The sequence below is a fragment of the Jatropha curcas genome, chromosome 6, assembly GCF_041381405.1.
Source record: "Jatropha curcas cultivar XTBG-Jc1 chromosome 6, XTBG_Jcur_1.0, whole genome shotgun sequence".
NCBI lineage: Eukaryota > Viridiplantae > Streptophyta > Magnoliopsida > Malpighiales > Euphorbiaceae > Jatropha > Jatropha curcas.
Genome location: NC_143156.1, coordinates 15,730,471 through 15,757,385, shown reverse-complemented (window position 1 = coordinate 15,757,385; position 26,915 = coordinate 15,730,471). Strand labels below are relative to the sequence as shown.

General features: G+C 39.3%; 2 pseudogenes; both read right to left on the bottom strand.

Moving 5' to 3' along the window:
- Positions 1 to 235: 235 nt before the first annotated feature.
- Positions 236 to 11,047, bottom strand: LOC149495611 (uncharacterized; annotated as a pseudogene).
- A 4,537-nt stretch (positions 11,048 to 15,584) lies between these two features.
- Positions 15,585 to 24,454, bottom strand: LOC149495610 (uncharacterized; annotated as a pseudogene).
- Positions 24,455 to 26,915: the final 2,461 nt, after the last annotated feature.

Below are 26,915 nucleotides of genomic sequence, written 5' to 3'. Positions count from 1 at the left end.
ATTAGAGTGATTGTGAGAATTTGCTATCCTCTAATTGCATCAAGAATTAAGGTAAACTTATCAATTCGTTTGTGGCGTTTATCTTGTTCTTTGCTCGATTATTGGTGTTACCGTTTCATTATAAACGTGGGGTGCCATAGAGCGTTTTAATCTCGATTATTGGTGTTCTTGTTTCCTTATAAACGTGGGGTGCCATAGAGGCGAACTTAATCTCATTCCTTTGATTCGATCCGCATCACTTACCCACAATGGCATGAAGCAAGGTTCCTAAGATTCTATTCACAACCTCAGTTTGTCCATCTGTTTGTGGATGACAAGTTGTAGAATAAAGTAACTTAGTTCCAAGCTTACCCCACAAAACTCTCCAAAAGTGTGAAAGGAACTTTGCATCCCTATCTAAAACTATAGTTCGTGGTACCCCATGTAATCTTACCACTTCTCTAAAGAATAGATCAGCAACATTATTGGCATCATCAGTTTTATGACAAGGAATAAAATGAGCCATCTTGCTAAATCTATCAACAACAACAAATATGCTGTCTTTACCACGCTTGGTCCTAGGTAAACCAAGTACAAAGTCTATGGATATATCAGTCCAAGGAGAATTAGGAACAGGTAAAGGCATGTATAATCCATGAGGCATAGACTTAGATTTGGCCTGTTTACAAGCAATACAAGAATTACAAACTCTTTCTACATCTTCATGCATATAAGGCTAATAAAAGTGTTCATTCAACATATCATAAGTCTTATGTACCCCAAAGTGTCCCATCAATTCCCCCACTATGAGATTCAAGCACAAGCAATTCACGCATAGAACATCTAGGCACACAAAGTTTGCTGCCCTTAAACAAATATCCATCATGTCTATAGAACTTATCAAATGCTCCATGCTCACATGCCACATATATGTTGCCAAAGTCAGAATCATTCATATATAAGTCTTTAACATACTGAAATCCAAGCAATTTAGAACTAAGAGCAGTAATTAGAGTATATCTTCTTGACAATGCATCATCAATAATATTATCTTTTCCATGCTTGTATTTAATCACATATGGAAATTGTTCAATAAATTCAACCCACTTACCATGTCTTTTATTAAGCTTACCTTGACTCTTCAAGTGTTTTAGGGCCTCATGGTCTGTATGGATGACAAACTCCTTAGGTAGTAAGTAGTGTTGCCAAACAATTAGAGTTCTTACCAAAGCATACAACTCTTTGTCATAGGTTGAATAGTTGAGTTGTGCTCCATTCAACTTCTCACTAAAGTAGGCAATTGGTTTCTAATACGACCCTAGCCAATTAACAAGTACTCTTGCAAATCAACAAGGAAATCTAGCGGAAAGCATGCAATCACGGAAGTACCTGTTAATCTCTTTAACCCCCAAGTACTCTTGAAGAGAGAAAAACAAGGAATTTAAAACAATAATCAGAAACTTACCTTCAAGTACTCTTGAAAACAAATTTGAAATTCTTGGTGCAATTAATCTTGTAGAACTCACAAGCCTAATTACTAAGGAAAATATGGTTCTGTTCATGCAAAGATGAAGAACACGGACTGTTCTTGAAGAACAAAGAAAACACGTTTTTTTCTATTAAAATTCAAGTGGCTGCCGTGCAGCTCTTTCAATACAATATACATAACCTAAGCTAACCCTAATTTAGCTATTAACTTAAGTTAGCCCAGGCCTAAACCTAATGTGGCCCAAATGGGCTTAATTAAATACAAGTCCAAGCTAACTAATTAAAACAAGACTGACTTAACATTAACTAATCTAGGACTGGCCCAACTCTGGAAAATAAGGCCAACCAGTCTTACACTAATTAATTAAGTCCACTAATAGAATTTAAATAAAAACAAGACAAATGGGCCAGAGGCCCTACACAACCCATACTTAAGCTCATAATAAAACAACAACCTCCTAAATTTGCCTAAGTATAGAATCGTGTAAACTTCATCAACATGCAGCTTCTTTGCACGCCTCAAGCACCATAACAAGCTTTGGTGCTTCTTCAAGTTCAATCTCACATCTTGCATAATTATGATCTTGAAGCTCCAATGTGATCTGTTCTTGAGCAAATGCATTCAATGATGCTCGTAGCTTGGTTGCACGAGCTCTTGTGATTGGTCCCACGGGTAGAGCTAGAGGATCCTTCACTTTGCTCTCTTGATCCGTATCAATTTCTTTTCTTGCATTAGGACAGCCCCAATTCCCACACCAGATGCATCACACTCAATCTCAAAAGTACCTTCAAAATTAGGTAAAGAAAGTATAGGTGCAGAAGTTAACTTCCCTTTAAGCGCGTCAAACGCCTTTTGTTGCTCATCTCCCCACTTGAACCCAACTTCCTTTTTAATTATTTCTGTTAGTGGTGCTGCAATCTGGTGGTGTAAAGTAGCTGAGATGGTTTCTGGAACTTGATCTGCACCTGTAATTTGAACTTGAACCTTCAGGGCAGTACTAAGGTGTGGATCTTCAAGAGACATGTTAAAGTTGGGGAAAAAAGTGAGGACTACGCTACCAGCGTTGAGGGTAGTAGCAATAGTACCAATAACAGCATGCTCATATTGAAGATAACGGGTGTCTAGAAGAGACAGACGAGCAGTGACAGGTAAGCCTTGTCGGCCATGGTAAGAAAGGACAAGACGGATGGCTCCAAAGTGGAGGTGAGTATATTTTTGCTTTTTCCATTGAGAGATGTGATACGGATCGGATCAAAGAATGAGATATAAGTTCGCCTCTATGGCACCCCACGTTTATAATGAAACGGAAACACCAATAATTGAGATTAAACGCTCTATGGCACCCCACGTTTATAATGAAACGGTAACACCAATAATCGAGCAAAGAACAAGATAAACGCCACAAACAAGTTGATAAGCTTACCTTAATTCTTGATGCAATTAGAGGAAGCAATCTCTCACTATCACTCTAAGCAAAGGAGTACAAGCAAAGCTTAAACAAATGAAGTTTTCAATATCTCAAAAATCGCGTTCTTACATGGAATACAAGATATTTATACTAAAACAAGAAACTAGGGCTTAATGAAGCATAAAACATAAAACGCGTTACTGTAGCGCGTCTGAGTTCCTGTAGCACGTTACTGTAGAAAAGTCAAATTTACTGTAGCAAAGTCAAACTGATTGGCGCGGCACTGTAGCGCTTCTGAGTTCCTGTAGCACTGTAGCGCTTCTGAGTTCCTGTAGCACGTTACTGTAGCAGCGTGCTTTCCTCCACTTAAAGAGCCACCAACAACATTAGAAGCCTAGGAATGCCTTCAAGTTCCTCACAACACTTGTTGAATGCAACATCATGCAGTTCTTGTGTTATTTGGGCTTGAACAAATAATGATATGGCTGCCCCATATCGCTTGGCACGGCTCCTTGTAATCGGTCCAATAGGAAGCACCAATGGATCTCCTTCGTCGTTCACCATGCCTCCTTGTGATCCAGCGACGAGTGATGATGGATCCGTATCATCCCCCCTTTCCTCAAAAAGATTTGTCCTCAAATCTGCATCCATGTCAAAAGGAGACAAATCACTAACGTTAAAGGTAGCGGAAACACCATACTCACCTGGTAAGTCTATCTTGTAGGCATTGTCATTGACGCGTTCCAAGACTTGGAATGGACCATCTCCACGTGCATCTAGTTTAGACTTTCGTTGGCTGGGAAACCTTTCCTTCCGAAGGTGCACCCAAACCCAATCTCCAGGCGCAAACACTAGCTTCCTCCTTCCTTTATTGGCCTTGTCAGCATACTGTTTGTTCCTCTTTTCAATATTTGCTCGAGCCTTCTCATGTAAAGACTTCACCAGTTTAGCTTTCTGTTCACCATCTAAACTAGAGAGCTCATGTAAAGGTAAAGGAATAAGGTCCAAAACAGTTAGTGGGTTAAATCCATAAACAAGTTCAAATGGAGTAAAACCTGAAGTAGAATGTATGCTTCGATTATATGCAAATTCAATAAATGGCAAACAATCCTCCCAAGTTTTTAAATTTTTACCCACTATAGTACGAAGTAAAGTTCCCAAAGTCCTATTCACAACCTCAGTTTGTCCATCAGTTTGTGGATGACAAGTAGTCGAATAAAGTAATTTTGTACCGAGTTTACCCCACAAAACCCGCCAAAAATGTGAAAGGAACTTAGCATCCCTATCAGAAACAATAGTCCGCGGAACTCCATGTAATCGTACCACCTCTCTAAAGAATAATTCAGCAACATGAATAGCATCATCAGTTTTGTGACAAGGAATGAAATGAGCCATTTTGCTGAACCTATCAACTACTACAAATATACTGTCTCTACCATGCCTAGTCTTAGGTAATCCAAGTACAAAATCCATAGATATATCAACCCAAGGTGAGCTAGGAACTGGTAAAGGCATATACAACCCATGAGGCATAGACTTAGATTTGGCCTGTTTACAAGTAAGACAAGAATCACAAACCTTCTCGACATCTTTACGCATATGAGGCCAATAAAAATGTTCATTCAACATGTCATAAGTCTTATGTACCCCAAAATGTCCCATCAATCCCCCACAGTGAGACTCAAGTACAAGCAAATCACGCATAGAGCATTTAGGAACACAAAGTTTACTGCCCCTAAACAAATATCCTTCGTGTCGATAAAATTTATCAAATGCCCCGTGTTCACATGCCAAATATACATTGCCAAAATCAGAGTCAGACTCATACAAATCCTTAACATACTCAAATCCTATCAATTTAGAGCTAACAGTAGTAAGTAAAGTATATCTCCGTGACAATGCATCAGCAACAACGTTATCCTTTCCATGCTTGTATTTAATAACGTAAGGGAATTGTTCAATGAACTCAACCCACTTACCATGTCGCTTGTTGAGCTTACCTTGACCCTTCAAATGTTTTAGGGCTTCATGGTCAGTATGAATGACAAACTCCTTAGGTAGTAAGTAGTGTTGCCATACGCTCAAAGTCCTCACCAAGGCATATAGCTCCTTATCATAGGTCGAGTAATTGAGTTGTGCCCCGTTCAACTTCTCACTGAAATAGGCAATTGGTTTCTTCTCTTGCATCAGTACTCCTCCAATTCCTACACCAGAAGCATCACACTCAATTTCAAAGGTGTTCTCAAAATTAGGTAAAGAAAGTATAGGAGCGGATGTCAACTTCCCTTTAAGCATCTCAAACGCTTTCTGTTGTTCCTCGCCCCACTTGAACCCAACTTCCTTTTTAATTACCTCTGTGAGTGGTGCGGCAATCGAAGAGAAATCTTGTACAAACCGTCGGTAGAAACTTGCCAACCCATGGAAACTTCGCACTTCCGAAGCTGATTTCGGCGTCGGCCATTCCTTAATAGCTTTCACTTTCTCCTCATCTACCTCTATACCCTGCGCACTTACAACAAAACCAAGGAACACAAGTCTATCTATACAAAATGTGCATTTCTTAAGCTTAGCATACAATTGTTCAGTTCTCAAAGCTTGTAATACTAGCCTAACATGCCCAACGTGATCATTAAGAGACTTGCTATATACAAGTATATCATCAAAGTACACAACTACAAATTTTCCTAAGAAAGCTCGTAAGACATGGTTCATAAGCCTCATAAACGTACTAGGTGCATTAGATAATCCAAAAGGCATTACTAACCATTCATACAAACCATACTTAGTTTTGAAAGCAGTTTTCCACTCATCACCTAGTTGCATCCGAATTTGATGATAACCGCTCATTAAATCGATCTTTGTAAAGTAAGTAGACCCACACAATTCATCTAACATATCATCAAGTCTAGGAATAGGGTGTCTATACTTTACAGTGATTTTGTTGACCGCCCTACAATCAATGCACATTCGCCATGTACCATCCTTTTTGGGTACTAAAAGTACTGGAACGGCACAAGGACTCATGCTCTCTCGCACCAATCCTTTCTCCATAAGCTCATCAACTTGCCTCTGCAACTCCTTTGTCTCTGTTGGATTGCTTCGATAGGCTGGTCGATTTGGAATGGTGGAACCGGGAATGAAATCAATCTGATGTTCTATCCCTCTCAAAGGTGGTAATCCACTAGGTAGCTCCTCTGGAAAAACATCAGTGAATTCCTGTAACATAGAAACAAACACAGGAGGTAAACCATCAAGATTAGTGTCAGCGTTAGAAAATAAAATTTCCTTGAACCTAAGAAGCAACACGGGTTGCCTCAAGGCTATGGCACACTTAACCTCTCTAGCTCTCGCATAAAAAGTGTGTTTCTTTCTCTCCCCTCGTTGTGTTTCACTCACTTTTGGGCCACCAATCTGTTTGGTATCTTTTGTGGCCTCTTTCTTTTCAACCTCTCTTTTAACACTCTTTAGTTCTCTCGAACTGGAAGCCTCACTCTCATTTTCCCTCAAAGCTGAAGTCTCTCTTTCTCTCTCAAGTATTTTCTTCTGATCGGTGTATACTTCTTGAGGTGATAATGGAACAAGAGTCACCTTCTTCCCCTTATGAACCAAAGAGTATCGGTTAAAGAACCCATCATGTAGTGCCTTTCGATCATATTGCCATGGTCTTCCCAGCAATAGATGGCCTGCCTGCATCGGTACTACATCACATAAAATTTCATCTTTGTACCACCCAATAGAGAACGGCACAAGCACCTGGCGTGTCACCTTCACCTCTCCACCATCATTCAACCATTGCAGTCTATAAGGTTTAGGATGTTTAAGACATGCCAAATTCAACTTATTCACCATACTCACACTAGCAACATTAGTGCAACTACCCCCATCAATAATAAGCAAGCACACTTTTCCATGTATCAAGCATCTAGTGTGAAAGATGTTCTCACGTTGTTCAAGGCTCTCCTCCTTAACATGCATATTCAAAACTCGCCTAACAACTAGAGATTCTCCACGTTCAGCAAACAACAAGTTATGCTCATCCTCATCTGACTTATCATTATCAACATCATGCAAATGAGGCAAATCATCACAATCACTACATTCAGATTCAGAACTAATATTACCATCTTCCCTAACAATCATAACCCTTTTATTAGGACATTGAGATGCAATATGCCCCTTTCCTAAACACTTAAAGCATTTAATCTCTCTAGCAGGGTTTATAGAGTTAGAAGTACCTTTGTTTCCCTTGAATGTAGTTTGGGCAACCTCTTTACCTTTTGAAACTGATTCTGTTCTTTGGAAACTAGGGCCTTTGAAATCTTTCTTCTCACCTTCTTTGGGCCATTTGGATCCCCATGTGTTGCTAGAATACTTGTTGGTGGATCTCCCCTTTTTCTGTCTTTCAAGTTTCATGGCCATATCTATCATCTCCTCTAAGGTATCATACCTATACATCTCTAAGGCATCAGCAATGTCTTTGTTTAGACCTCCAAGGAATCGTGACATGGTGATTTGGACATCTTCCTCAATCTTGGCTCTTGCCATGCAAATCTCCATCTCTTTGTAGTACTCTTCCACGCTCCTCCCTCCTTGCACCATTCTTGCTAATTTATTATGTAAATCCCTGAAGTAATGAGCAGGAACAAACTTTTGGTGCATTAACTCCTTCATGATCTCCCATGGTGGTACTGGTCGCATTCCCCTGCTTCTTCTTTTTAGTAGCAATTGTTCCCACCAAAACATAGCATATCCTTTGAACTCCACAGCTGCAAGATGGGATTTCTTCTCCTGGGAATAGTTATGGCATTCAAAGATTTGTTCTACCTTTCTCTCCCATTCAAGGTATTCTTCAGCATTGTTGTTGCCCTTGAATTCTGGGATCCTCATTTTGATTGCTCCCAAGTCTCCATCAATTTTATTAGGATTAGTACCTTCAGTCTCCTCATCATCAGGGGTTTGAATTCTAACTTGGGGACGGACTCTAGTGGCATTAGAACTTTGTGAAGCCTTCAGCTCTTGCAATTCTTCCCTCATGTCTTGAAAGAGATTGTTAAAGGTTCTAAATTGTCCTTGGATAGATTCCATGAACAATTTTAGTTGAGGATCTCTAATTGGATTTCCATCTCCGTTACCACCTCCAGATGTGCCTGTACTCATGGTTAGTATTCAAGAATAGAAAACACGAAAAAGATTTGAGTTAGTGATAAAGCACTCCCTCACGTGTTTACACTCCGCAATCACTCCTTGCAATTCCTCGAATTGTACTTCAGAACCGTAGGTTAACCAACCAATTTGAAAGCACGTTTTAGAATCAAGGAAATAAATCTTAACAATAAAAGTAAGCACAAACTCTAGAAAGAAGACTGAAAACGATAATGGATGGTAGTACGAAGACAAGATGATGTACTACTTGATTATATTAATTTAGAGTGTAGTGAACAAACAAATACACCCTAATAATGTAATAGAAGCAACGGCAGCTCAAAACAATAATTAAACAAACTAGAATTTAAAAGGACAATTTCTGGATATGATGTGTGAATTTAGTTTACTACAAAGCAAACCAAATATGGACCTAATTAATTTTACCCAATCAAAGCAAGCAAACAATAAAAAACCAAATTTTCAGAATTGACACAGAAATTGATGTCACAGATTTACTTGATATCACAGGTTGATTATCTTTAACTATAAAATTGCATGCTTGTGTATATAAATGTAGTATAGTCGGTCCAAGCAAAGTATCAACCTTTCCAGCAATGATTTGTGTTCTCTCAAGATAGGATCCCAATTTAAGTCAAATGCTTTTAGGTTGTCCAGCAATTGTGTCTTCCAATTTCAATATAGGTAGGTAATGATTATGTTGTCCAACAATGCTTTTGTGTCTCCCAAGTCAAATTTGGTAGGTAATAATTAGTTGTCCAACAATCACTTTTCTTTTTTTTTTTTTTTTTTTTTTTTTGATTTGATCAACAAGATTCAAGAACACAAACAAATCTCCAGATTTGGTATTTAATAACTTATAAATTCGTAATAAATGTAATCAATTGATTTTTTTTTTTTTTTTTTTAACTGAAGAACAAGCAACAACAAGAAGATTCAATAGAAGGTAATTCTAGATCTAAGTAGATCCAGCGAGAAAATATATAGATGCAACAAAATCCAAAGAGAAAATTCCAGATCTAAGAAGATCTAACGAGGAAACACCTAGATCCAACAAGATCTAAAGAGAAAATTCCAGATCTGCAATGAAATCAAGAAATAAGACAAACAACAATGGAATCCAACAACAAGAAAACTTAAATTCCTAACTAAGATAACAGAACTTACCCCAAAACTTTGATTTGGCTCTGATACCAAATGATACGGATCGGATCAAAGAATGAGATATAAGTTCGCCTCTATGGCACCCCACGTTTATAATGAAACGGAAACACCAATAATTGAGATTAAACGCTCTATGGCACCCCACGTTTATAATGAAACGGTAACACCAATAATCGAGCAAAGAACAAGATAAACGCCACAAACAAGTTGATAAGCTTACCTTAATTCTTGATGCAATTAGAGGAAGCAATCTCTCACTATCACTCTAAGCAAAGGAGTACAAGCAAAGCTTAAACAAATGAAGTTTTCAATATCTCAAAAATCGCGTTCTTACATGGAATACAAGATATTTATACTAAAACAAGAAACTAGGGCTTAATGAAGCATAAAACATAAAACGCGTTACTGTAGCGCGTCTGAGTTCCTGTAGCACGTTACTGTAGAAAAGTCAAATTTACTGTAGCAAAGTCAAACTGATTGGCGCGGCACTGTAGCGCTTCTGAGTTCCTGTAGCACTGTAGCGCTTCTGAGTTCCTGTAGCACGTTACTGTAGCAGCGTGCTTTCCTCCACTTAAAGAGCCACCAACAACATTAGAAGCCTAGGAATGCCTTCAAGTTCCTCACAACACTTGTTGAATGCAACATCATGCAGTTCTTGTGTTATTTGGGCTTGAACAAATAATGATATGGCTGCCCCATATCGCTTGGCACGGCTCCTTGTAATCGGTCCAATAGGAAGCACCAATGGATCTCCTTCGTCGTTCACCATGCCTCCTTGTGATCCAGCGACGAGTGATGATGGATCCGTATCAAGATGAATTGTGCAGGAATCTCTAAAGCAACATACTGTTCTGCAGGGGTAGACGACAAAACACACTGAGAAAGAGAAGAGGATTGAACATACTCTTTAATATTAACAGAGGGACGGCTAATAATTTGACGGAGGTGACGAGACAGAGATGGACTACGTTTAAACACAGCATAAGGGTTAAGGATAGGTACAAGGGAATTTTGGATCTGAGCGGACTCAGGGATATAGGAGATTTCAACGAGGTTATCTATTTTATCAGTAAGGTACTGTTTACAAGTAGGTGGAAGTTGTAAGGATGAGGTTTGAACAATAGGATTGTTGGTTACTGTTTCCATGGGTACTGTAGATCTCCTTCTTCCGATAGTTACTGTAGCAAAGTGGGTTTCAGACTTAAGGCTCTGATACCAGGGAGCCGAGAGCTGTCCACCCAGCATGGTATTCTGTTCAGCAGTTCGCAACCGAATAGCCTCAACACGCCTTCCACGGCTTCAACAGGCAAGGTCTTTAGAACACTGAACCAGAATAGCATACAGGGGGTACAGATCGGAGACTAGGATCTTTGCATTAATGGAGAAAACTACTTAGCACAGCAACTATTTTCAGAAAGGAGAAAGGAGAAGATTTAGAAAGCCATAGAGAGAAAACACCCTAGATTATATTTATGAAAGTTTTCTTATCCCTTACAATGAAGAGAGCTTACATATTTATAGGCAAGGAGCCTTATCCTAAGTAATCTAAAGAGCCAATGAGAAGATCCCATGTGGCATCCTTATCTAACCTTATCTTAAGTAATCTTAGAGAGCCAATCGTGACAAGCCACGTGGCAATCTTATCTTCTAACCTAATAATGCAAAGGAATCTTATCCTAGACAAAATAATGTGGGAGGGGCCCACAACACATTAGTGCACTACATTATTACAACAAGACAAAAGGGAAATGACAACACACCATTATTACAAAAGGAAAAGGAGACAAGGATGGGACGCATCACCATCCACTTTTAGACCCAGGGACTTTTCTTGATAGGTTCATGTTCGGAATAGTCTTCATCTGAGTCATCAGAAGGGGTGTGATCATAGGTCCATCGTGCTCGTTTGAGATTACCAGCAATCCACGTGTTATGATCATCTTCAGTGACGCGGAACCCAATGAAAATAAATTTCATGAACTCAATGACAAGTTTTGGAAGAGATCAAAGATCTAGAATAAATTCCCCTCTATGGCACCCAAAGCTTAAAGAAGCAAGAACACCAATAATAGAGTAAAAGAATAAGATAAACGCCACAAAGAATTGATAAGTTTACCTTGATTCTTGATGCAATTAGAAGAATGCAATCTCACACTCTCTAAAACATGAACACGCCTAAGCATGAAGAAGTAGTCTTTAATTCATTGAATAATTGTTGAATAATTACAAAATAACAAGCTATTTATACTAATCTAAGAGGTCCAGATCCTTAGAAGATTTAGAGTTAGCTAAGGAGTAGGATTTAGCAAATCTAAACCAACTAAGGAGTTGACTAACAAAATCATAACAACTTAAGGATTTGGAGATCTAATCCAAATCCACTAAATATTGACTAAATCTAATCAAAATAAGGCTAACTAATCAAGGGTGGTTGAAATATTGGAGGCCCACCCATTAACAAAGCAAAAACTCAAAAATAACTAACTAATATTTGAGAGGCAGGGAGTTGCACAGTCCAGGGCGTGCCAAGGCGCACGGCCGTGCGCGCATTGTATGACTTCCTTCGCGAGAGGCAGAGAAGTGCACGGCCTGGGGCGTGCTAATTGGCACGGGCGTGCGCGCATGGACGAGTGTTCCTCGCGAGAGGCAAAGAAGTGCACGACTTGGGGCGTGCTAGTTGGCACAGGCGTGCTCCAAATCATGTGTTGTTCCTTGAGAGAGGCAGTAGAGTGCACGGTCTGGGGCGTGCTATTTGGCACGGGCGTGCTTCTTCAAGCCTTCAAGTCAACATGTGCTTTCATTAATGTGAGAAACTTAGGTGTTTCTTCAAGTTCTTCATAGCACTTGTTGAAAGCAAGGTCATGGAGTTCTTGTGTGATTTGCCCTTGAATGTATAAGGACATGGTTGCTCCATACTTCTTTGCACGGCTCCTTGTAATTGGTCCACTAGGAAGTGCTAATGGATTGCCATTGTTGTGGCCCTTGTTCCCTTGAGCTTCATAGGTGGTTGGTGGTAGTGGATCCGTATCATTCAGGGTCATAATCAGAGTCATTATGACTGGAGGGGCCAGGTTGAGAGGGACATTATTGGAGTCGTGCTGATCTTCTTGGAAGGAGTGCTTCAATCTGTTGTGAAGTCATAGGAGTGTCAGGTAATTGAGAATCTTGAAACTCTGATCCAAGAGGGCCAGGCGGTCCAGTTGATGGTCCAGGGTCAGTAGAGGGTCCAGGTGTCAAGTCTGCATAAGAAAATATTTTTCTTGGGTCTGTGTCATGTCGATGCATGCTAACCATGGGAGTAGTCATGTCTGTGGAATTATTAAGTGTATTGGCATGGACTAACAGTGCATGTTGAACGGTCAAAGAGGATTCTTCAAAACGACAAGGGAGATTCTTCCAATGCGAGACAGTGGTGACAACAGTGCTAGCTGAATCATATTGTCTTCTGAGGAATAGGATGGCCATGTATTTCTTAGCTTTATTGAAATCAGGGTGAGTGAACAGATTATTTTTATGAATCCAAGCTTTGAGTTCGTATTGCCATGAAGCAATATTGTCAAATAGTAGCAAGAATTGCCAGAGAGGATGACGATGGTTTTCTTCTCTGTGTAAAAACCGAAGAGTTGGAAGAAGTGGAATTTCAACAGGAAGATGATAAAGGGTGGTAAGACACCAAAGGTACCAGAACTCATTATCTGTGTGAGGGAATGACTCATTGACAGTGGGGAACAGTTTCCAAGGAACAGGAGCAGTGAAATCATTGGGATGTGGAAGTACTTGTGGATAGAGCTCAATTATTTTTCTGTAGATCCACATGTCACGTTCTTGAGATGAGAGGCCTTGTGGCATTTGTGGGTGAGGTGTATCGTGTAAAAAGTAGGCCATGCCAACAAAAGGATAAGTGATCTTAATAATGGAAGAGACAGGAGTGACAGGTTTAGAAACTTGGGACAAGAAGTCAGGGATAAGGTTGGTTTTGCCTTTTATGTGTTGTACTTCAAAGTCATAGCGGGAAAACCATTCTTTTAACCTGAGCAACTGTTTATCAGGAAGATTTTTGCCTTTGAAATCAAGGATCTTGGGAAAAGAGGAATTGTCAAGGCGAACAATAAAATGGCGGGAAGCCAGAAAGAACTCACATTTTTGAATTCTATATTTGACGGCAAGGATCTCTTTGTAATTGGAATGGTAATGGAGCTCAGCATCTTTGAATTTTCCAGAAGCATACTTACAGAGAGATTCTTTGCCATTTTTGCGTTGAAGAAGAATAGCACCCCATGCTAAATCACTAGCATCAGTTTGTAAAATGAGCTGGGCCTCATCAGAAGGAATAGTGAGAGAGGGAGTCTTTTGGGCTAACTGTTTAAGTGTTTGGACTGCTTTGGTATGTTCATAGGTCCAAGGAGGAGGATCCTTTTTGAGTAAGGAGGATAAGGGCTTGGTGTAGATGGAGGCTTTAGGAATGAAGTCCCGAATGTAATTGATGAACCTAAGAAATTGTTGGACTTGGACTTTAGAAAGGTTGGAGTCTGGAAAATGGGCCAATTCTTGGGCCAGATGTGGGCCTGGTTGGTATTGACCATCTTTGATATGGAGCCCAAGGAAATCAATTTCATGCTTGCCAATAATGGACTTCTTTTTAGAGAGCATAACTCCATAAGAATGGACTAGAGAATGAAACTGAATTAGGAGGTCTTCATGGGCCTTAGCAGTTTCAGAGAACAGTAGAATATCATCAATATAGATGATGCAACTGTGGAGCAAGGGCTCAAAAATTCTGATCATAGCCCGTTGGAAGATGGAAGGAGCAGTTTTGAGACTGAATGGCATAACAGTCCATTGATACTGTGCATCAGGAATGCAGAAAGCAGTTTTGTATCTGTCTTCAGGAAGAATTCCCAATTGCCAAAAACCAGATTTGAGATCAAACTTAGAAAAGTACTTGGCATTTTGAAGATGGACCAGGAGAGAGGAAATCTTGGGAATAGGAAACTTATCATCTGCAAGGAAATGATTCAGTGGTTTATAATCAATAACAAGTCTCTTTTTTCCTCGAAGTTGTTCTGTGCGTTTGTTCACATAGAATGCTTGACATGCCCATGGAGATTGAGTGGGTTCAATGAGACTTTGTTGGAGTAGTTCTTGACATTCAGCTCTAGCTAAAGCTAAGTCAGAGGGAGACATACCAGGGTGGCTAGCTTTAGTAGGATTAATGTCTTCATTCAGTTTAAAAGGAAGAGAGACAAAGAACTCAGGATTAATGACTTCAAGATCATGCTATTAATTTACAGACACCTGGCATCTCCCACAGTGATGCTTTGTACATCTTTGCTGATGGTGGTCCCACTCCCACTATTGTCCAAACTCCTAGGCAACTGCCTCGCGAAGAGCTTGAGAAGCTGATTCCCTCTGCCTGGATTACTAATTATGAAAAGCTTCATCAACTCCCTCAACCTGTTCAACAACAGGATCCCATCTTTGTTCGCCAACTGGATAAATCTGTCCGGATTTCATTTCTCCCATCAAGTTCTGAACCGAGACATTCTGTCTCCATGATTCAACCAGTCAAGAGCAAACCACTCAAACATGCTCCCATCCATAGTTTTGCCCATACTGGTAAACAGATCTATGCTGCTAAGAATGATGGTCACTTCCTTTGAGATGCCAATCCCCACATGTGTGACCCTGACTGTCCTTGCAAGTATGAAGATGATGGTTGGCTTGAAGATGCCGAAGTTACCATCACCAAGATTGAATCTCAGCCTCTTCTCCGGAAGACTCATTCTTGCAATCCTTCAGTTAAGCAGCGTCCTCTTAATGATGATGATGATGCTCCTCCTCCATGGATTGGCCTTCCTAAAGCCAAAAATAAACCTATGACTGAAGATCACTATCTCAAACGTTGTTTTGAGATTCTTGCTGAAGAAGGACTCCTCAAATGTCCTCCACCTCCTACTATTTGTTCTTGCTCCTTGGAAGCATATCAGACTCCCTCTGCTCCAGCACCTCCCTTATCTTGTTGCATGCTGCAACCTGAAGATTTTCCTCCACTGGAAACAATCCGTGATTCCACGTCAAGAGTAACAGCCAGTCCTTATGTTCGACAAACTGTTGTTCACTCCACTGGCAACCTCCAGCCTATTTCCCCTTCAGAAGAAGTTCTCAACTGGCAAACTTCTAATGTTGTTGTCCAAAAGAACTATCTCAAGAACATTGATGGCAAACTAAATCAAGCCTTGAAAAAGAATGATCATTTGGCTTCTTCTGTCTCTTCCTTCCGACGAGAAGCTCAGCAAATGCATGATGATCTTTTACGACGTATTTCTAAGCTTGATAAAGAACTCAACTTTCTCATTGAAACTAATCCTTCCTCTCCTCTCTTTAATGAGAAAGAAAGAGAAATTCGCCAGCTTTGCCAACAAGTTGAAGAGATTGAGCGAGATAGAATCTTACAGCTTCCTGTGCCTCCACCGTCTTACCCCTTTGACTATGCATTACTGATAAGGAACCGGGATCGGGAATCAAAGGAATGAGATGTAAGTTCGCCTCTATGGCACCCCACGTTTATAATGAAACGGAAACACCAATAATCGAGATTAAAACGCTCTATGGCACCCCACGTTTATAATGAAACGGTAACACCAATAATCGAGCAAAGAACAAGATAAACGCCACAAATGAATTGATAAGTTTACCTTAATTCTTGATGCAATTAGAGGATAGCAAATTCTCACAATCACTCTAATTAAGAAGAACATGCAAGAGCATGAGCAAGTCTGCCTTTGATTCAAATTATGCCAAAAATCTCGTTTTACATCTTAAGGAGGCTATTTAAATGCCTTAAACAAACATAACCCTAAAGAAGAGCATCTAACTAGGCTGCCCTAGGGCCAAAACACATGGGCTTAACTCTAAAACACAAAATAAAGTCATTTCCAGCCCAAAACAAACAACTTAATATTGGGCAGATTGCATGCATCATAAAACCAACCCAAAACAACTTAAATAAACACTATGAGCCCATATTACATATTAATTAGACCAAAACATGCAACAAGGGATAAGGACACGTCCAAGCCCACATCCCTTACATATTAGCATGGCTAGGGTGTGCTACACCAACAGTACATGTCTCCAACATTGTAAGAAGCCTAGGTGTGCCTTCAAGTTCCACACAACACTTGTTAAATGCCACATCATGAAGTTCTTGTGTAATTTGGGCTTGAACATATAAGGATATGGCTGCCCCATATCTCTTTGCTTGACTTCTTGTAATTGGCCCACTAGGAAACACTAATGGATCTCCCATGTTGTTCTCCTTGCTCCCTTGAGCTCCATGGTTGAGTGATGGTTGATCCATATCATTCCCCCCTTCCTCAAAAAGATTTGTCCTCAAATCTGCATCCATGTCAAAAGGAGACAAATCACTAACATTAAAGGTAGCGGAAACACCATACTCACCTGGCAAGTCTATCTTGTAGGCGTTGTCATTGATGCGTTCCAAGACTTGGAATGGACCATCTCCACGTGCATCTAGCTTAGAATTTCGTTGGTTGGGAAACCTTTCCTTCCGAAGGTGCACCCAAACCCAATCTCCAGGCGCAAACACCAGCTTCTTCCTTCCTTTGTTTGCCCTGTCAGCATATTGTTTGTTCCTCTTTTCAATATTTGCTCGAGCCTTCTCATGTAAAGACTTCACCAATTCAGCCTTTTTATCACCATCTAAACTAGAGAGCTCATGTAAAGGTAAAGGAACAAGATCCAAAACAGTTAGTGGGTTAAATCCATAAACAAGTTCAAATGGAGTAAAACCTGAAGTAGAATGTATGCTTCGATTATATGCAAATTCAATAAATGGCAAACAATCCTCCCAAGTTTTCAAATTTTTACCCACTATCGCACGAAGTAAAGTTCCTAAAGTCCTATTCACAACTTCAGTTTGTCCATCTGTTTGTGGATGACAGGTAGTAGAATAAAGTAATTTTGTACCTAGCTTACCCCACAAAACCTTCCAAAAATGTGAAAGGAACTTAGCATCCCTATCAGAAACGATAGTCCGTGGAACTCCATGTAATCGTACCACCTCTCTAAAGAACAATTCAGCAATATGAATGGCATCATCAGTTTTATGACAAGGAATGAAATGAGCCATTTTGCTGAACCTATCAACCACTACAAATATACTGTCTCTACCGTGCCTAGTCCTAGGTAATCCAAGTACAAAATCCATAGAGATATCAACCCAAGGTGAACTAGGAACTGGTAAAGGCATATACAAGCCATGAGGCATAGACTTAGACTTGGCCTGTTTACAAGTAAGGCAAGAATCACAAACTTTCTCGACATCTTTACGCATATGAGGCCAATAAAAATGTTCATTCAACATGTCATAAGTCTTATGTACCCCAAAATGTCCCATCAATCCCCCACAATGAGACTCAAGTACAAGCAAATCACGCATAGAGCATTTAGGAACACAAAGTTTACTGCCCTTAAACAAATATCCTTCATGTCGATAAAATTTATCAAATGCTCCATGTTCACATGCCAAATACACATTGCCAAAATCTGAATCAGACACATACAAATCCTTAACATACTCAAATCCTAGCAACTTAGAACTAAGAGTAGTAAGTAAAGCATGTCTCCGTGACAATGCATCAGCAACAACGTTATCCTTTCCATGCTTGTATTTAATAACGTAAGGGAATTGTTCAATGAACTCAACCCACTTACCATGTCGCTTGTTGAGCTTACCTTGACCCTTCAAGTGTTTTAGGGCTTCGTGATCAGTGTGAATGACAAACTCCTTAGGTAATAAGTAGTGTTGCCATACGTTCAAAGTCCTCACCAAGGCATATAGCTCCTTATCATAGGTCGAGTAATTGAGTTGTGCTCCATTCAACTTCTCACTGAAGTAGGCAATTGGCTTCTTCTCTTGCATCAGCACTCCTCCAATACCTACACCAGAAGCATCACACTCAATTTCAAAGGTGTTCTCAAAATTAGGTAAAGAAAGTATTGGAGCGGATGTCAACTTCCCTTTAAGCATGTCAAACGCTTTCTGTTGTTCCTCGCCCCACTTGAACCCAACTTCCTTTTTAATTACCTCCGTGAGTGGTGCAGCAATCGAAGAGAAATCTTGTACAAACCATCGGTAGAAACTTGCCAACCCATGGAAACTTCGTACATCCGAAGCTGATTTCGGCGTCGGCCATTCCTTGATAGCTTTCACTTTCTCGTCATCCACCTCTATACCCTGCGCACTCACAACAAAACCAAGAAACACAAGTCTATCTATACAAAATGTGCATTTCTTAAGCTTAGCATACAATTGTTCAGTTCTCAAAGCTTGTAATACTAGCCTAACATGCCCAACATGATCATTAAGAGACTTGCTATAAACAAGTATATCATCAAAGTACACAACTACAAATTTTCCTAAGAAAGCACGTAAAACATGGTTCATAAGCCTCATGAAAGTACTAGGTGCATTAGACAATCCAAAAGGCATAACTAACCATTCATACAAACCATACTTAGTTTTGAAAGCAGTTTTCCATTCATCACCTGGTTGCATTCGAATTTGATGATAACCACTCATTAAATCGATCTTTGTAAAGTATGTAGACCCACACAACTCATCTAACATGTCATCAAGTCTAGGAATAGGGTGTCTATACTTTACAGTGATTTTGTTGACCGCCCTACAGTCAATACACATTCGCCATGTACCATCCTTTTTGGGTACTAAAAGTACTGGAACGGCACAAGGACTCATGCTCTCTCGCACCAATCCTTTCTCCATAAGCTCATCCCGGTTCCTTATCAATTACCTCCACCAATGTTTACTCCTTCTCCAGCTCCTATAAAAATGTTCCCTTCAATTGCTGACCTTATACCAAGAGAACCTCCTAAACCTCGAAGACGACCTTCCTCATCTTCCTTACCTTCTACCTCTTCTTCTCAAACAAGCTTTGTGCCTCCTCCAGAATCCAAAGATAAAGGCCCAGCCTTCTCCCAGTTTATGGCCACTCCAGCTTTTGGTTCTTCTAGTGATGTAGAAGATTCCCTCTCAACCACTTCATCTTCTTCTTCTTATGTATCTTTAATTACAAAATAACAAGCTATTTATACTAATCTAAGAGGTCCAGATCCTTTAGAGGATTTAGAGTTAGCTAAGGAGTAGGATTTAGCAAATCTAAACTAACTAAGGAGTTGACTAACAAAATCATAACAACTTAAGGATTTGGAGATCTAATCCAAATCCACTAAAGATTGACTAAATCTAATCAAAATAAGGCTAATTATTCAAGGGTGGCCGAAATATTGGAGGCCCAACCCATTAACATTGCAAAAACTCAAAAATAAGCTAACTAACTAATGAGAGGCAGAGGGAAGCACGGCCTGGGTGTGCTATTTGGCACGGGTGTGCTTCAATGTAGGAGTTTCCTCGTGAGAGGCAGAGGGAAGCACGGCCTGGGTGTGCTATTTGGCACGGGCGTGCTTCAAGGTAGTTGTTTTCCTCAGCAAGTCAAACGAGGGCACGGCCTGGGGTGTGCCATCTAGCACGGGCGTGCTTCAAGGTAGTTGTTTTCCTCAGCAAGTCAAACGAGGGCACGGCCTGGGGTGTGCCATCTAGCACGGGCGTGCTAACCAATTCATGTTTCCACTCAACATGTGCTTCTATTAATGTGAGAAACTTAGGTGTTCTTTCAAGTTCTTCATAGCACTTGTTGAAAGCAAGGTCATGGAGCTCTTGTGTAACTTGTTCTTAAATGTGTAAGGACATGGTTGCTCCATACTTCTTTGCACGGCTCCTTGTAATTGGTCCACTAGGAAGTGCTAATGGATTGCCATTGTTGTGGTCCTTGTTCCCTTGAGCTTCATAGGTGGTTGGTGATAGTGGATCCGTATCATCCCCCCCTTCTTTAAAAAGATTTGTCCTCAAATTTGGCAAGTCTATTTTGTAAGCATTGTCATTGATGCGCTCTAAGACTTGGAATGGACCATCTCCACGTGCATCAAGCTTATTCTTTCTTTGATTGGGAAACCTTTCCTTGCGAAAGTGTACCCAAACCCAATCACCTGGCATAAACACTAACTTCTTTCTGCCCTTGTTTGCTCTTTCAGCATATTGCTTGTTCCTCTTTTCTATGTTGGCTCTAGCCTTCTCATGTAAAGACTTCACCAATTCTGCCTTTTTATCACCATCTAGATTAGAAAGTTCATTCAAAGATAAAGGAACAAGATCTAATACAGTTAGTGGATTAAAGCCATAAACAAGTTCAAATGGACTATAACCTGAGGTAGAATGTATGCTACGATTGTATGCAAATTCAATGAATGGCAAACAATCTTCCCAAGTTTTCAAGTTCTTACCCACAATGGCACGAAGCAATGTTCCTAAAGTTCTATTCACAACTTCAATTTGTCCATCTGTTTGTGGATGACAAGTTGTAGAATAAAGCAATTTAGTTCCAAGCTTACCCCACAAAACTCTCCAAAAGTGTGAAAGGAACTTTGTATCCCTATCAGAAACTATAGTTCTTGGTACCCCATGCAATCTTACCACTTCTTTAAAGAATAATTCAGCAATATTATTGGCATCATCAGTTTTATGACAAGGAATAAAATGAGCCATCTTGCTAAATCTATCAACAACAACAAATATGCTATCTTTACCTCGTTTAGTCCTAGGTAATCCAAGTACAAAGTCCTTAGATATATCAATCCAAGGAGAACTAGGAACAGGTAAAGGCATGTATAATCCATGAGGCATAGACTTAGATTTGGCCTGTTTACAAGCAATACAAGAGTTACAAACTCTTTCTACATCTTTAATCATATGAGGCCAATAAAAGTGTTCATTCAACATATCATAAGTCTTATGTACCCCAAAGTGTCCCATCAATCCCCCACTATGAGATTCAAGCACAAGCAATTCACGCATAGAACATTTAGGCACACAATGTTTGCTACCCATAAACAAATAACCATCATGTCTATAGAACTTATCAAATGCTCCATGCTCACATGCTACATATATGTTGCCAAAGTCAGAATCATTTACATACAAGTCCTTAACATACTCAAATCCAAGCAATTTAGAACTAAGAGCAGTAATTAGAGTATATCTTCTTGACAATGCATCAGCAACAACATTATCTTTTCCATGCTTGTATTTAATCACATATGGAAATTGTTCAATAAATTCAACCCACTTACCATGTCTTTTATTGAGCTTACCTTGACCCTTCAAGTGTTTTAGGGCCTCATGGTCAGTATGCATGACAAACTCCTTAGGCAATAAGTAGTGTTGCTAAACATTTAAAGTTCTTACCAAGGCATACAAGTCTTTGTCATAGGTTGAATAGTTGAGTTGTGCTCCATTCAACTTCTCACTAAAGTAGGCAATTGGTTTCTTTTCTTGCATTAGGACAGCCCCAATTCCCACATCGGATGCATCACACTCAATCTCAAAAGTACCTTCAAAATTAGGTAAAGAAAGTATAGGTGCAGAAGTTAACTTCCCTTTAAGCATGTCAAACGCCTTTTGTTGCTCTTCTCCCCACATGAACCCAACTTCCTTTTTGATTATTTCTGTTAGTGGTGCTGCAATTGAAGAGAAATCTTTTACAAACCTTCTATAGAAACTTGCCAACCCATGAAAACTCCTAACTTCAGAAACTGATTTGGGAGTTGGCCATTCTTTGATAGCTTTCACTTTCTCCTCATCTACTTCAATACCCTGTGCACTCACAACAAATCCAAGAAATACAAGTCTATCTATACAAAATGTGCATTTGTTAAGCTTAGCATACAACTTTTCTGTCCTTAAAGTTTTTAACACTATCCTAACATGCTCAATATGATCATTAAGAGACTTGCTATAGATGAGTATATCATCAAAGTATACAACCACAAACTTTCCTAAGAAGGCACGCAATACATGGTTCATAAGCCTCATAAAAGTACTAGGTGCATTAGATAGTCCAAAAGGCATAACTAACCATTCATACAAACCATACTTAGTTTTAAAAGCAGTTTTCCATTCATCGCCTGGTTGCATTCTAATTTGATGGTAACCACTCATTAAATCAATTTTAGTAAAGTAAGTTGCCCCATGCAATTCATCTAACATATCATCAAGTCTAGGGATAGGGTGTCTATACTTTACTGTAATTTTGTTGACCGCTCTACAATCAACACACATGCACCATGTTCCATCCTTTTTAGGTACTAGAAGCACGGGAACGGCACACGGGCTCATGCTCTCTCTTACCAAACCTTTCTCCATAAGTTCATCAACTTGCCTTTGCAACTCCTTTGTCTCCATTGGATTGCTTCTATAGGCAGGCCTATTTGGAATGGTGGATCCAGGAATGAAGTCAATTGGTTGATCTATTCCTCTTAAAGGTGGTAATCCACTTGGTAATTCACTAGGAAAGACATCATCAAATTCCTGCAACATAGAAACAAACATAGAAGGCAAACTATCAAGGTTAGCATTAGTTTCAGCAAATAAAATCTCTTTATACCTTAGAAGCAACACGGGCTTCTCCAAGGCAATGGCACACTTAACCTCCCTAGTTCTAGCATAAAAAGTCTGTTTCTTTTTCTCCTCTCTTTCTTTTTCTCTCACAATTGGGCATTTATTTGTTTTGTTATTTTTGTGGCCTCTTTTCCCTCATCCTTACTCTTTTCTCTCTTTTGTTCTCTCAATCTCGAAGTCTCACTCTCATGTTTTCTCAAGGCCAAAACCTCTCTCTCTCTCTCAATTATCTTTCTTTGATCTTCATATACTTCTTGAGGTGATAATGGTACAAGTACCACCTTTTTTCCCTTATGAATCAAAGAGTATCAATTGTGGAATCCATCATGAAGTGCTCTTCTATCATATTGCCATGGTCTTCCCAACAATAGATGTCCAACTTGCATAGGTACTATATCACACAAAATTTCATCTTCATACCATCCAATAGAAAATGGCACAAGTACCTGTTTAGTCACTTTCACCTCCCCACAATCATTCAGCCATTGCAACCTATAAGGTTTAGGATGCTTGAAACAAGTCAAGTTCAGTTTGTTTACCATGTTTATACTAGCAACATTAGTGCAACTACCCCCATCAATAATAAGAGTACACACTTTTCCACTAATCAAACATCTAGTGTGAAATATGTTCTCACGTTGCTCAAGGCTTTCTTCTTTAACATGCATGTTCAAAGCACGTCTAGCAACCAAAGCTTCTCCATGTTCAGGAAGTATCAAATTTTCTGAATCATCATCATCATTATCATCAAGTAATTTAGGCATATCATCATAATCACTACATTTAGATTCAGAACTAACATTCCCATCATCTTTAACAATCATAACCCTTTTATTAGGACATTGAGATGCATAATGCCCTTTCCCCAAACATTTAAAACATTTAATTTCTCTAGAAGGGGTTGTAGAGTTAGAAGTACCTTTGTTGCTTTTGAATGGAGTTTGGACAATCTCTTTACCTTTTGAAGTTGAATCTGTCCTTTGAGAATTAGAACCTCTAAATTCCTTCTTCTCACCTTCTTTAGGCCATTTAGATCCCCATGTGTTGTTGGAATACTTATTGGTGTTGGATCTCCCCTTTTTCTGTCTTTCAAGTTTCATGGCCATATCTACCATCTCCTCTAAGCTTTCATATCTATACATCTCTAAAGCATCAGCAATGTCTTTATTGAGACCCCCAAGGAATTGTGACATGGTGATTTGCTCTTCTTCCTCAATCTTGGCTCTAGCCATGCAAATCTCCATCTCCTTGTAGTATTCTTCCACACTCCTTCCTCCTTGCACCATCCTTGCTAATTTATTGTGTAAATCCCTAAAGTAGTGAGTAGGGACAAACTTTTGGTGCATTAGCTCTTTCATGATCTCCCATGGTGGTACAGGTCGCAATCCCTTTCTTCTTCTTTTCAATAGCAATTGTTCCCACCAAAACATGGCATAACCTTTGAATTCAACAGCAGCAAGATGGGATTTGGCATTCAAAGATTTGTTCTACCTTTCTCTCCCATTCAAGGAATTTTTCAGCATTGTTGTTGCCTTTGAATTCTGGAATCCTCATCTTAATTGAGACTTGAATCAAGTTTGTTAAAATTGGTACCTTCAGTATCTTCATCATCATGGGGTTGAAATCTAGCTTGAGGACGAGCTCTTGTTGTGTTAGAGTTTTGTGAAGCTCTTATCTCTTGCAATTCTTCCCTCATGTCTTGGAAAAGATTGTTAAAGGTTCTAAACTGACCTTGAATTGCTTCCATGAATACTTTCATTTGAGGATCATGAATTGGACTTTTATCTCCAGATTTGCCTGAACTCATGGTTAGTATTCAAAGAGAAAACACAAAAGAATTTTGGTAAATCACTCCCTCACGTGTTTACACTTTTTAATCACTCCTTGCAATTCTTCCAATTGAACTTCAGAATCTTAGTTCAACCAATCAACTCAAAAGCATGTTTAGAATCAAGGAATAAAACTTAACAATGAAAAGCAAGCACAAATTCTAGAAAGAAGACTCAAAACGATATGGACAGTAGCACAAGAACATAAACAATGCACTACTTTAATGATCAATTAGAGTGTAGTAAACAAGCAAACACACCCTAACAATGTAATAGAAGCAATAGAAAGCTCACACAAAAACAAAGAAACTAGAATTTAAAAGACAATATTAGGATATAATGTATGAATTTAGCTTACTACAAAGCAAACCAAATATGGACCTAATAATTCTATGCAAAACAAAGCAAGCAATAAAAGAAAAACCAAAAGAAGACAATGGACAGAATCGAGCATGGGGGTGCTAGATGGAGCACGGGCGTGCGTAAATATGTCTAGTCCAACAAGTGGAAGTCAGAAACATGCACGGGTATGCTTGAGGTGAAGCACGGGCGTGCTGCCTTGTGTCCCTTTTCAATGCAACCCAATTTAAGTAGGATTCTTAGATTTGACAAGGATTGTAGTGGATTTTGCTCAATCTCAAAAGATTTGGTCAACTAATTTTTGTTATCTTATCCACAAGTAGTTAAGATTGGATTTTATCACAAGATTATAGTGGATAAACTAAATCCCATAAAATATGGTCAAATCCCTTAGGTTTAGGAACAATTCCACAAAATATGGTCAAATCTTCTAAGGATTAGGAATGATCCCACAAAATATGGTCAAATCCCACAAAATAAGGCAAAATCCCTTTGAATTAGGATCAAATCCCTTGGATTCAGGAACAAAATCAAGATCCACACAAGCAAATTTGGACGAAATTTTTTTCTATACTCGTTTTTTTTTTTTTTTTTTGGTCAACAAGATCTAAGATCAAACTTCCAGAATTAAAACAAGAACGAAATTACTAAATTTAATTGAATCAAAAACGAATTGAAACTAAACAAAACAAGAAACAAACACAAGAAACAAGATGAAGAAGAAAACAAACACAAAAACAAGAAGAACAAGAAAACAAATAAACACAAACCCTAGAACTAAGATAAATAAGAATTTACCTTAATCTTTGGCTCTGATACCAAACTGACGCGGAACCCAATGGAAATATATTCCATGAACTCTATGATAACTAAACCCTCCCCTATGGCACCCCACGTTTATAAAGAAACGGAAACACCAATAATAGAGTAGAAGAATAAGATAAACGCCACAAAAGAATTGATAAGTTTACCTTGATTCTTGATGCAATTAGAAGAATGCAATCTCACACTCTCTAAAAACATGAACACGCCTAAGCATGAAGAAGTAGTCTTTAATTCATTGAATAATTGTTGAATAATTATAAAATAACAAACTATTTATACTAATCTAAGAGGTCCAGATCCTTAGAGGATTTAGAGTTAGCTAAGGAGTAGGATTTAGCAAATCTAAACCAACTAAGGAGTTGACTAACAAAATCATAACAACTTAAGGATTTGGAGATCTAATCCAAATCCACTAAAGATTGACTAAATCTAATCAAAATAAGGCTAATTATTCAAGGGTGGCCGAAATATTGGAGGCCCAACCCATTAACATTGCAAAAACTCAAAAATAAGCTAACTAACTAATGAGAGGCAGAGGGAAGCACGGCCTGGGTGTGCTATTTGGCACGGGTGTGCTTCAATGTAGGAGTTTCCTCGTGAGAGGCAGAGGGAAGCACGGCCTGGGTGTGTTATTTGGCACGGGCGTGCTTCAAGGTAGTTGTTTTCCTCAGCAAGTCAAATGAGGGCACGGCCTGGGGTGTGCCATCTAGCACGGGCGTGCTAACCAATTGATGTTCCCACTCAACATGTGCTTCTATTAATGTGAGAAACTTAGGTGTTCCTTCAAGTTCTTCATAGCACTTGTTGAAAGCAAGGTCATGGAGCTCTTGTGTAACTTGTTCTTGAATGTGTAAGGACATGGTTGCTCCATACTTCTTTGCACGGCTCCTTGTAATTGGTCCACTAGGAAGTGCTAATGGATTGCCATTGTTGTGGTCCTTGTTCCCTTGAGCTTCATAGGTGGTTGGTGATAGTGGATCCGTATCACCACATCAATGGCAATCCATTAGTGCTTCCTAGTAGACCAATTACAAGGAGCCGTGCAAAGAAGTATGGAGCAACCATGTCCTTATACATTCAAGAACAAATCACACAAGAGCTCCATGACCTTGCTTTCAACAAGTGCTATGCACATGTTGAGTT